This window comes from Chiloscyllium punctatum, chromosome 33 (assembly GCF_047496795.1).
Source record: "Chiloscyllium punctatum isolate Juve2018m chromosome 33, sChiPun1.3, whole genome shotgun sequence".
NCBI lineage: Eukaryota > Metazoa > Chordata > Chondrichthyes > Orectolobiformes > Hemiscylliidae > Chiloscyllium > Chiloscyllium punctatum.
Window position 1 is genome coordinate 40,180,876 of NC_092771.1, and position 13,602 is coordinate 40,194,477.

Sequence of the window (13,602 nt, forward strand, 5' to 3'; positions counted from 1 at the left end):
AGGGTCTGAATGGTGTTACAAAGTCAGTACAGATTGCTGCAGCTGGAGGGGTTTGCAGAGGAAGGGAGGGATATATGTATTTTTATTTATTCATTCATGGGCTAAGGGTGTCACTGATTGGACCAACATTCTTTGCCCCACTGCTAATTACCCAGAGTATAGCACAGAGTCAGCCATATTGCTGTGGGTCTGGTGTCACGTGCAGGCCAGACCAGGTTAGAATGTCAGATGTCCTTCTCTAAAGGACGTAAGTGAACCAGATGAGTAGTTCCTACTGGTCAACAATGCTTTTATGGTGGCCTCACCAATGTCATGTACAGCCACAACATGGCATTCCAACTTCTACTCTCAATGCTCTGCCCAAAGAAGGTAACCATCCCAAACGCCTGCTTCACCAGCCTGTCTACCTGTGACACCACTTTCAAAGAATTGTCTACCTGCATCCCTGGGTCTCTGACTGACAACACTACCCAGGGCCAGAACATTAACTGTACAAGTCCCACCCTGGTTTGTTTCACCAAAATGGAACACTTCACGTTCATCAAATTAAACTCCATCTGCTATTCTTCAGCCCACTATCCCAGTGTACTATTTGTCCTGTTGTATCAGAGATAACCTTCTTCACTGTCCACTTTACCAACAATTTCAGTGTCACTCAAAAAACTTACTTACCACAAAACCAATATTCCCATCCAACCCATTTATTCAAATGACAAACAACAGTGGACCCACTTCACCCCTGGTCACATGTCTCCAGTCAGGAAAACAACATGTCTCCCATCACCCTCTGTCTCCTACCATCAAGCCCAATTTTGTATCCAGTTGACTAGCTCCTCCTGAATGCCATATCCTTTTACATTGATCTGAGCTTATGACCCAGTTTACCAGACAGAACGTAGAACACAGAACAGTACAGCACAAGACCCTTCGGCCATGATGCCATGCCCATCTTTGACTGTAAGATCAAACTAACTTACATGCCCTTCATTTTGCTATCATCCATGTGCCGATCCAAGAGTCTGTTAAAATGTCCCGTTCCACCCACCCACCATTCTCTGTGTAAAGAACCTCCATCTGAAATCTCCCCTTACCCATCCTCCAATCACCTTACAATTATGCCCCCTTGTACCATGTATGCCATGGGATAAAGAGGTCTCTCACTGTTCACTCTATCTTTGCCTCACTCCATCTTGTTCACCTCTACCAAATCACACCACACTCTTCTTCACTCCAATGAGAATAGCCTTAGCTCCCTCAAACTTTCTTCATAAGACATGCTCTCCAGTCCAGGCAGTGTCCTGGTAAATCTCCTCTTTACCCTCTCTAAAGCTTCCACATCCTTCCTGTAATGAAGGGATCAAAACTGAACACAATATTCTAATTGGGATCTATACAGGACTGTATCGAGCTGCAGCATAACCTCATGGCTTTAAAACTCAATCCCCCAGCTAATAAAAGCCAATACAACATATTCCTTCTTAACAACACTATAAGCTTGGTGGCAAATTTGATGGATCTCTGGTCATGAAATCCAAGATCCATCTGTTCCTCCACACGATTCAGTATTCTGCCTTTACCCCTGTTTTCTGCATTCAAGTCTCACCTTCCAGAATGCATCACTTCACACTTTTTCAGATTTGACTTCATCTGCCACTTCTCAGCCCAGCTCTACCATCCTGTCAATGTCCCATTGCAACCTCAAGCAGACATCCACACTATTCACCACTCCACCAACCTTCGTGTCATCGGCAAACTTACTTTCCCATTCTTCCACTCATTCATAAAATCACAAAGAGCAGAGAGTTTTTGACCTCTCCCTGCAGAAAGCCACTGGTCACTGAGCTCCAGGCTGAATGATTTCCATCTGTCATCACCCTCTGTCTTCTATGGGCCAGGAATTCTGTATCCAGACAGGCAGGTTTCCATGTATCCCATGCTCTGTACTTTCTCAATGAGCCATAAATGTGTTTTGTCACATTCTCAAAGGATTCAATCAGAGTTGTGAGGCATGACCTGTCCCTTACAAAGGCCATGATGACTTTCTCTAATCAAACTATGGTTTTCCAAGGAATCATAAATCCTGTCTCTCAGAGTCCTCTCCAATAATCTGCACATCACAGACAGAAGACTGACAGGTCTGTGATTCCCAGGATTATCTGTATTCTCTTTCTTGAACAACGCATGGCTGATTCACCTAACCTGCACATCTTTGGGCTGTGGGTGGAAACCAGAGCACCTGTCGGAAACCCCCGCAGACATGGAGAGAATGTGCAAACTCCACACAGACAGTCGCCTGGGGCTGGAATTGAAATCGCGTCCCTAGTGCTGTGAGGCAGCAGTGCTAAACACTGAGCCACCGTGCTGCCCCATGTAACTGTCTGGAGCCCTGCTTCTGATCCTTGGTTCCTTAAAACTAAGTTAGCTTCCTTCTTCCTCTTGACAAGATGTTCTACATCCCCTGGAACCTTGTCAAATGCTTTGCTGTAGACAACACTGACTGCTCTGCCTTCATCTATCTCTTGGTCAACCCCTCGAAGAGTCAATCCAGTTTGTGAAACACAGTTTCCCACTCACAAATCCATGCTGACGATCTCTAATCAGCCCTTGACTTTCCAAAGATATGTAGCTCCTTTCTCTCAGAATCTCCTCCAACAACTTACCCAGCACTGGCTCACTGGGTTGTGATTTCCTGGCTGCTCCTTGCAGACCTTAAGTGATGGAACAGCATTAGCCACCCTCCAGTCTTCCAGTAACTCATTGTGTCTGTTGATAATATAATTATCTCTATAAGGGATACTGCAATCTCTTCCCCAGATTCCCACAATATTCTAGGATCGACCTAATAAGTGACTGAGGATTGATCTACCTTTATTTGTTTTATGATTCCAGCACTTATTCTTCTCTTTTGAGGATTCTTTCCAAGACATCGCTATTTATTTCCCCAACTTCTTGAGCTTCCATGTCTTTCTCCACAGTAAATTCTGATAACACTATTTTGTCTAATATCTCACCCACCTCCTGACAGTTAAGGTGCCCTATTCTCTACCAAGTTATTCTTTAGCCCTTATTGAAACTTGTGTAAAAGGTTTCTGAAAATTCAAATAAACCATATCTTCGGTACAACCACCCCTGTATCTATACTGCCATTTATATTCACACCAATAAAAATAAAATCCAACAGGCTCAAAAACACATTCTCTTTTTATTAAAAGCATTTCTAAGGGTCCAGTTATTGTTCATTGACATATCCTTTCAAACATATTTCAGCTCCCGACCTACTATCAGGCTAACACTGTTTGGTTTCAGACTGGCAGCAGAAAGGGTTATGGGAGTTCGTGTTTGTCAATCTGAAAAAGGTAGCTTACAGGTTCAACAGGTAATAGATGTTTTGGAAATAAGGAGGGTCGTGGGGACTGAAGGACATTATGGAGATAGGGAGTGATGTGGGGTCTGTATGAGATTATGGACACAGAGTGCAGTAGTGACTGAAGGACATTATGGAGATAGGGAGTGACGTGGGGCCTGAAAGGGGCCAAAGAGATCTGCAGGGCTGTTGGGCCTGAAGGAGGTTGCACAGATCAGGAGGATCATGGAGATTGAAGGAGGTTACTCTGAATGGGAGGGTCGTTGGGTCAGGATGAGATTATGGAAATAGGGAGGGTCGTGGGGCCTTTTGGAGGTTATGGAGTTAGGGAGGTTTGTGGGGAATGATTCAGGTTATATGGATAGGAAGAGTCGTGGGGACTGAAGGAGTTTATGGAGATAGGGAGGGCTGTGGGGACTGAAGGAGGTTATATAGATAGTAAGTTTATAGAGAAGCACAGGAAAGAAGAGCAGGTATCGGCCATTTGACCACAGAGTCAGTCCCACCATTCAATATGATCACGACTGATCATTTAACCCAGTACAGTATTCCTGCTTTCACACCTTACTCTGATATTATAGTGACGACTGGCATTTAGTGATACAGCGGGCTGTAGTAACTCAGACGGGGGTGGGAGGTGTCTTACAGAGATAGGGATGGTTTTGGAAGCTGGGACAGGTAACAGATACAGGGAGGGTTTTAGGAATGGGAGGACTTTACAGGGATTTGGAGGAATGCAGGGATGGGACGTGATAACAATCACAGGAAGGATTTTGGGTCCAGCTGAGAACAGAGGGAGTCAAACAGTCAGGGCAGGCAGGGACAAGGTAGGACTAATAAATTACACTGCATATATTTCAATGCAAGGGGCCTAACAGGGAAGGCAGATTAACTCAGGGTATGGTTAGGAACATGGGACTGGGATCTCATAGCAATTACAGAAACATGGTTCAGGGATGGGCAGGACTGGCAGCTTAATGTTCCAGGATACAAATGCTACAGGAAGGATAGAAAGGGAGGCAAGAGAGGAGGGGGAGTGACATTTTTGATAAGGGATAGCATTACAGCTGTGCTGAGGGAGGATATTCCCAGAAATACATCCACGGAAGTTATTTGGTGGAACTGAGAAATAAGAAAGGGATGATCACCTTATTGGGATTGTATTGCAGACACCCCAATAGTCAAAGGGAAATTGCCAAACAAACTTGAAAGGAGATCTCAGCTATCTGTCAGAATAATAGGGTAGGTATGGTCGGGGATTTTAACTTTCCAAACATTGACTGGGACTGCCATAGTGTTAAAGGTTTAGATGGAGAGGAATTTCTTAAGTGTGTATAAGACAATTTTCTGATTCAGTATGTGGATGTACCTACTAGAGAAGGTGCAAATCTTTAGGTTCAGAAAGGTTAGGAAATAAGGCAGGGCAGGTGAGTGAGGTGTCAGAGGGGGAGCTCTTTGAGGCCAGCGAACATAATTCTGTTTGTTTTAAAATAGTGATGGAAAAGGATAGACCAGATCTAAAAGTTGATGTTCTAAATTGGAGAAAGGCCAATTTTGACGGTATATGGCAAGAACTTTTGAAAGCTGATTGGAGGCAGATATTCGCAGCTAAAGGGACGGCTGGAAAATGGGAAGCCTTCAGAAATGAGATAACAAGAATCTAGAGAAAGTATATTCCTGTCAGGGTGTAGGGGAAGGCTGGTAAGTATTGGGAATTCTGTATGATTAAAGAAGTTGAGTGTTTGGTTCAGAAAAAGCAGGAAGCATGTGTCAGGTATAGACAGGATAGATCGAGTGAATCCTTAGAAGAGTATAAAGGAAGTTGGAATATACTTAAGAGGGAAATCAGGAGGGCAAACCGCAGACATGAGATAGGTCTGACAAATAGAATTAAGGAGAATGCAAAGGGTTTTTACAAATACATTAAGGAAAAAAGGGTAACGAGGGAGAGAATAGGGCCCCACAAAGATCAGCAAGGCGGCCTTTGTGTGGAGCCGCAAAAAATGGGGGAGATACTAATTGAATAGTTTGCATCAATATTTACTGTGGAAAAGCATATGGAAGATATAAACTGTCGGGAAATAGATGGTGACATCTTGAAAAACGTTCAGATTACAGAGGAGGAAGTCCTGGATGTCTTGAAATGGTTACAGGTGAATAAATCCCCAGGAACTGATCAGGTGTACCCTAGGACTCTGTGGAAAGCTAGAGAAGTGATTGCTGGGCCTCTTGCTGAGATATTTGTATCATCGATAGTCACAGGTGAGGTGCCAGAAGACTGGAGGTTGGCAAACGTGGTGCCACTGTTTAAGAAGGGTGGTAAAGACAATCCAGGGAACTTTCGACCAGTCAGCCTGACCTCGGTGGTGGGCAAGTTGTTGGAGGGAATCCTGAAGGACAAGATGCACATGTATTTGAAAAGGCAAGGACTGATTAGGAATAGTCGATATGGCTTTGTGCTTGGGAAATCATGTCTCATAAACTTGATTGAGTTTTTTGAAGATTTAACAAAGAATATTGAGGAGGGCAGATGATAGATGTGATCTATATGGACTTCAGTAAGGCATTCGACAATGTCCGCTATGGGGGGCTGATTAACAAGGTTAGATCTCATGGAATACAGGGAGAAGTAGCCATTTGGATACAGAACTGGCTCAAAGGTAAAAGACAGAGAGTGGTGGTGGAGGGTTGTTTTTCAGACTGGAGGCCTGTGACCAGTGCAGTGCCACAAGGATCTGTGCTGGGCCCTCTACTTTTTGTCATTTACATAAATGATTTGGATGTGAGCATAAAGGGTATAGTTAGTAAGTTTACAGATGACACCAAAATTGGAGGTGTAGTGGACAGCGAAGAAGGTTACAACAGGATCTGGACCAGATGGGGACAATGGGCTAACTGGCAGATGGAGTTTAATTCAGACAAATGCGATGTGCTGCATTTTGGGAAAGCAAGTCTTAGCAGGGCTTATACACGTAATGGTAAAGTCCTAGGGAGTGTTGCTGACCAAAAGAGACCTTGGAGTGCAAGTTCATAGCTCCTTGAAAGTAGAGTCACAGGTAGATATGATAGTGAAGGCGGCATTTGGTATGCTTTCCTTTATTGGTCAGAGTATTTAGTACAGGAGATGGGAGGTCATGTTGTGGCTGTCCAGGACATTGGTTTGGCCACTGTTGGAATATTTTGTGCAATTCCGGTCTCCTTTCTATCAGAAGAATTGCCGTGAAACTTGAAAGGGTTCACAAAAGATTTACAAGGATATTGCCAGGATTTGGAGGATTTGAGCTACAGGGAGAGGCTGAACAGGCTGGGGCGGTTTTCCCTGGAGCTTCGGAGGCTGAGGGGTGATCTTACAGAGGTTTACAAAATTATGAGGGGTATGGATAGGATAGGATAAAATAGACAAAGTCTTTTCCCTGGGGTCAGGGAGTCCAGAACTCAAGGGCAGAGTTTGAGGGTGAGAGGGGAAAGATATAAAAGAGACCTAAGGGGCAACCTTTTCACGCAGAGGGTGGTACGTGTATGGAACAAGCTGCCAGAGGATTTGGTGGAGGCTGGGACAATTGCAACATTTAAGAGGCATTTGGATGGGTATATGAATGGGAAGGGTTTGGAGGGATATGGGTCGGGTGCTGGCAGGTGGGACGAGATTGGGTTGGGATATCTGGTCGGCATGGACGGGTTGGACCGAAGGGTCTGTGTCTGTGCTGTACATCTCTATGACTCTATCACTCATAGAGGTTATAGAAATAAACTGTGTGGTCGCGTCTGGAGGAGATGAAAGGTATAAAGGTTTGTAGTTACCGAAGGAAATTACATCAATCGGGACCAGCAGAGTTTACAGAGACTGAGTGTGTTTTAGAGACAGGAAGAGTTCATAGTCATCATTAGAAATGGAAAAACTAATTTATGAGAGAAGCAAGGTCACTCTGCTTTGTGCCCAGAGACAAGGAGGAGTCTAACAGCTGGAGGAGGTTACGAAGGTATAGAGCTTTTTTGTTGACGTGACGGGAAGGTTACAGAGATCATGAAGGTAGTAGGAGTTCAAAAAAGTCACAAAGACATGGAGGTTTTTCAGGTCTGGAAAGGACTACACTGACCAGGATGGCTGAAGGAACTGAAGAGTTGATTTTCTTCAGTTAAAGAGAGATGTGACAGAACCCGGGATTAAAGGCAAAGGCAGAAACTTGGAGAGTTTTACTGATATGAGGAGCTTACAGGAATAAGCAGGATTGTAGGGGCTAATAGAGATAGGGGAAGTGGTATCAATGAAACAGACAGTGGAGAAACTGACAGACATAGGGAGGGTTCTGTGGAACGGATGAATTTACAGACAAGATGGTGATAATGAAGCCCGAGATGTTTCTCATGTTCCTTGCCCAGCATTGTTCCTACATCATGCCCTCAGGGTCTGAATTAAAGTCCACTAACTCCTCCCTGTGCTGTTTACTGTGAGTGAGCTTACCGGCTGCAGGATTTACTGAAGGCTCCAGATCTCACTCTCCATCTCTCTCTGGCTGACCAACTGTCTTCAATGTGGTGATGGCTGAGGCAGGAATTCGGAATTCTGCTGAGTCCGGGACATCAGGAATACCTACAGGTGACAGAGAAGTAGACAGAATGGGAAATTAGACTGATGCAGTGAGGGTTACACATGGAGAATGGCCCTGTGTCCCACAGAGATCTGGAAAATCCCTGTCTCCATCCATGGCCTGTGCAGTTGCTTCCCTCTGGAGTGGAGAATGCTGTTGGCTCAGGATCTGGAGTATCTGCAAGAGTGAGAGACACTGACAGAGGTAGCAATTAGACCCACACAGTGAGGGATATCACATGGAGAGAGACTGAGTGATATCAGCAGAGTAGAGGAATGTATCAGGATCACACAATGGTATCATCAGAAGTGGTTCAGACCAGTGAGCACTGCTACCAGTACTCAGGGAGGACTGAGCTATTTTATTGGGATAGGCTCCTCTGGTACCAGGATTATGCAGTGTGCTATAAATGGACACAGATGAGGGGGGGGACAGGTCTGAGGTAAATGGAAATTCCCAAGTCCAAAGAGAAAGGTTGAAATATTGGAACACCATGGAGATGTGAATGAAGACCAAAAGAAAGAAACAGTAAGGGACTGAGTTTAATTAACATACAACATTGTCAAACAGATTTGTGATAGGAAATTATTGGTTAAAATAAAGTGAATGCCATTTCCGCCCCTCACAATTCCTCATACACCACAAGTGACATCACATTCGCCCCTCACATCATCGCTGATGTCACACACTCAGTGATTTCCACGCCCCCCCACTGCCGTGTTTGCCACCACTTCCACCCCCACCAACGCCACTCAGCTGCATTCTGCTGACACCACCCCCAGGTCCCACCGTCACCATCCCTGCCCCCATAACCCTGAGGGGAACACCACCCCTGCTCATGACTCCATCCCCATTCCCCCTAACACCACACCCACTCCAGTTACAGGGTCCGTCACCTCCCAGCTCCACACCTACGCTTGGTCCTAGCTCCCAGTCCTGCCGAGTTTTCACCATCCCCCTGACCTCCCCCTCACTGAGGACAAATGATCAGTCCTCAGCAAAGGCCTCACCTTTATCCCTCTCCGTCCACACATCAATTAATTTAATACACGCTGTGAAATCGAACACTTCTTCCACCACCTCCACCTCAGAGCTTACTTTTACAATGAAGACTCCCGCCTATTTTCTGAGGACCCCTTTGCCACCCTCCAATACACTCCATCCACCTGGACACCCCGCACTGGCCTATTACCTGTCTTCGATTTCTTCATTTCCAACTTCCACCAAGACATTAACTGCCTCAACCTATCTACCCCCTCCCCCACTCCAACCTCTCACCCTCACAACGTGCAGCCCTCCACTTCATCTGCTCCAATACCGACCTCACCATCAAACCAACAGATAAAGGGAGTGCAGTGGTAGTCTGGTGCACTGCTGAAGCCATGATGCCAACTCAAAGACACCTCCTCCTACCACCCCCTCAACCATGACCCACCTCCCATCACCAAACCATCATCTCCCAGACCATACAGAACCTCATCACCTCAGAAGGAGATCTCCCACCCACAGCTTCCAACCTCATTGTCCGGGATCCCCCACTGCCCGTTTCTTTCTCCTTCCCAAGATCCACAAGCCTGACCACCCTGGCCGACCCATTGTCTCAGCATGCTCCTACCCCACCGAACTCATGACTGCCTACCTCAACATTGTCCTGTCCCCCAGTCCAGGAATTACCCACATTCATTCGAGACATCACTCACACCCTCCACTCCTCCAAGACTTCTGTTTCCCCGGCCCCCAACGCCTCATCTTCACCATGGATATCCAATCCCTCTACACCTCCATCCTCCATGACCAGGACCTCCAAGCCCTCCGTTTCTTCCTCTCCCGACGTCCACAACAGTACTCTTCCACCGACACTCTCATTCGTTTGGCTGAACTTGTCCTCACCCTTAACAATTTTTCCTTCAAATCCTCCCACTTCCTCTAGACCAAAGGAGTAGCCATGGGCACCCATAAGCGCCCCAGCTCTGCCTGTCTCTTTGTTGGCTATGTAGAACAGTCCATCTTCCATAGTTACAATGGCACCACTCCCCACGTCTTCCTCCGCAACATTGATGACTGCATTGGCACCACCTCGTGCTCCCTCGAGGAGTTTGAGCAATTCATCAACTTCACCAACACATTCCACCCTGACCTTAAATTTATCTGGACCATCTCTGATACCTCCCTCCCCTTCCTGGACCTCTCAATCCCCATTAATGACAACCGACTTGACACCGACATTTTTTACAAACCTACCGACTCCCACAGCTACCTAGATTACACATCTTCCCACCCTACCGCCTGCAAAATTCCCAACCACTATTCCCAATTCCTCCGCCTCTGCCGTACCTGCTCCCAGGTGGGCCAGTTCCACCACAGAACACACCAGATAGCCTCCTTCTTTCAAGATCGGAATTTCCCTCCCCACGTGGTAACAGATGCCCTCCAACGCATCTCGTCCACATCCCGCACCTCCGCCATCAAACCCCACCCCTCCAACTGTAACAAGGACAGAACGCCCCTGGTGCTCACCTTCCACCCGACCAATCTTCGTATAAACCAAATTAGCCGCCGCCATTTCCTCCACCTCCAAACGGACCCCACCACCAGGGATATTTTTCCCTCCCTACCCCTCTCCAATTTCCCTCCGTGACTACCTGGTCAGTTTCATGCCCCCCAGAAACCCACCCTCCCTTCCTGGCACTTTCTCCTGCCACTGCAGGAATTGCTAAACCTGCGCCCACACCTCCTCCCTCACCACCATCCAAGGCCCCAAAGGAGCCTTCCACATCAAGCGTTTTACCTGCACATCCACCAATATCCTTTATTGTATCTGTTGCTTCCGATGCGGTCTCCTCTACATTGGGGAGACTGGACACCTCCTAGCAGAGCACATGAGGGTACATCTCTGGTACACCCGCACCAATCAACTCCACCGCCCTGTGACCCAACATTTCAACTCCCCCTCCCACTCTGCCGAGGACATGCAGGTCCTGGGCTTCCTCCACCGCCACTTCCTCACCACCCGACGCCTGGAGGAAGAACGCCTCACCTTCCGCCTCAGAACACTTCAACCCCAGGGCATCAATGTGGACTTCACCAGTTTCCTCATTTCCCCTTCCCCCATCTCACCCCACCTCCAGCCTTCCAGCTCAGCACCGCCCTCATGACGTGTCCTAATGGCCTATCTCCCTTCCCACCTATCCATTCCACGCTCCTCACTGACCGATCACCCCCCATCCCCACCCCATTCACCCAATGTACTCTTTGCTACCTTCCCCCCTCCTCCACTCTGACCTATCACATCCTTCCCCACCCCATTCACCTATTGTACTCTTTGCTACTTTTCCCCCATCCCCACCCCCTTCTCATTTATCTCCCCACTCTGCAGGCTCCCCGCCTCTGTTCCTGATGAAGGGCTTTTGCCCGAAATATCGATTTTCCTGCTCCTCGGATGCTGCCTGACCTGCCGTGCTTTTCTAGCACCAGGGTGTGCGTGTGTGTACTGTGCTCCCCTCCAGCACTGTATCTATGTCATGTTGTGTTAACAGATGTTTGGAGTCCTCTCATTGTTCTTTGCTCTGTGCACTGTGGGTGACCTTACTTCACTACAGGATTTATTGAAGGCTCCAGATCTCCTTTCCCTTTGTCTCTCTCTGGCAGACCAACTGCGTTGAATGAGGTGATGGACGATCCACCCAGCAGCTGGGAAGGCTATTGAGTCAGGACCTTCCTGAGTACCTACAGGAGACAGAGAAATAGACAGAATGGGAAATTAAACAGATGCAGTGAGGGTTACACATGGAGAATGGCACTGAGTCCCACAGAGATCTGGAAAATGGAGCGATATTAAGTAATAGTCCCAGATTGCCGGAAGATGTCAGGATCACACAGTCGTGTCGGAAGAATGGGTTTAGCTTCATGATGCCCTGGTATCAGTGCTCAGGGATGAGCACCCAGTGAGCAGGTGAACTAATGGCCTAGTGGTATTATTGCGAGAGAATGTATCCAAAACCTCAGCTAATGTTCAGGGGAGACAGGATTGAATCCCACCATCTGAAAAGGAGACATTTGAAATCAATCATTCTAAAAATAATAATTAACAATCCACTAATAAGTATGAGCCCATTACTGATGTACAGCAAATCCAAACACTTGTCTTTTAGAGAAGGACATCTGCCCATCCTCACGTGGTCTGCACGACATCCCCACAGCAAAGGGTTTGCCTCTCAATGACCCTCTGAAATGTCCGAGCAAGTTACTCAGTTCAAGGGCTTCTAGCACTGGGCAAGAAAGGCTGGTCAGCCAGAGACTCACACATCCCATACCTGATTTTAAAAAAAATCTATTAGGATGATCCCCCTGGAACTGTGCTGGGACCACTGTACTGGTTATTCATGTCGGTAGGTTTATGGACAGGGCTTTAAACTGGCAGAGAGGATGCAGGTGAAAGGAGCTTTCCAAATCCAAAGGGAAAAGGTGAAGCAATGGAACAACATGGGAATATGGCTGAAGACAAGCAGAAAGGAACAGGATGGGACAGAGTTTAATTAAAATTGTACATCAGCAAATAGATTTGTGACAGAAAATTGTGGAAGAGAGTATATTATGTTTTTTTTGAGTGGACAACGTTGCTGCAATAAGATCGATGGATTTGTGACACAGCGATAAAAGAGATTTAGACACCAGGGAGACATGGATACAGGGTGAACAACAATATTCAGTGGTTCGTAATCTTGTGCAAACTCAGTTAAAATGGGCAACGCTAACAATAATGGATAACAAAGGCATTACAGAGAAAGCATTTGGCCGCAGATCATGAAGTAGAGTCAGTCTGAATGCAAATTTTGGCTACTACTTGCCAAGGATACAATCAGCAGAACAGTTTTAGCCAATGAACAGCATTTCATTACTCATCACTGCATTAAACAGGAACTCATTGGAATTTTTTAACAAATTCAGTGTAATAATTTTGGAAAACGTCAATATTTGTATAATCTGGGACAATCACACGGTCAACATTGACATTTGAAGAGGAGCTCGGTTAATTTTTTTTCAGTGTTTCTTTGAAAAACACATTGTGCAACTGTTAAGGGACATAACTCACGCAGAGCGACCGTGTAATGAAACTTAGTGAATGAGTAATGTCACCTGGAGAGATCCTTCGGGAAATTGTGATAAAGTGCAGTTTAAAGAAATATAAAGTTTTAAAGTGAATCACAGAAAGGACAAGCTACAACTAGAAACAAAAATAGCCAATGACATGAGTTTGAGAGGAGAACTGACCAAGGTAAACAGGCTAAACAGACTGAAATATGTGTCTGTAAATGAACAGTGGAAAACATTTGAAGGGACAATGCAAAATACTCAAAAAAGGACATTCAATTGAAACAGTAAAAATCTCAGCAAGAAATTCCCACTGAACCCTCTCTCAGGACAAAAGGAATCACCAGGACGCTATAAAGAAGCAGTGAAACCTCACGGCTCTAACAGTCAATCCGCTTCTAAGGGGAGCCAACACAACATATGCCTTTTTAACAACCCTACCAACGTGTGGCGATTTTGAGGGATCTATGGACACCGACACCATGATCTCTGTTCCTCCACACTGCCAAGTCTTCTGCCTTTCACCCTGTATTCTGTATTCAAATTCAACCTTCCAGA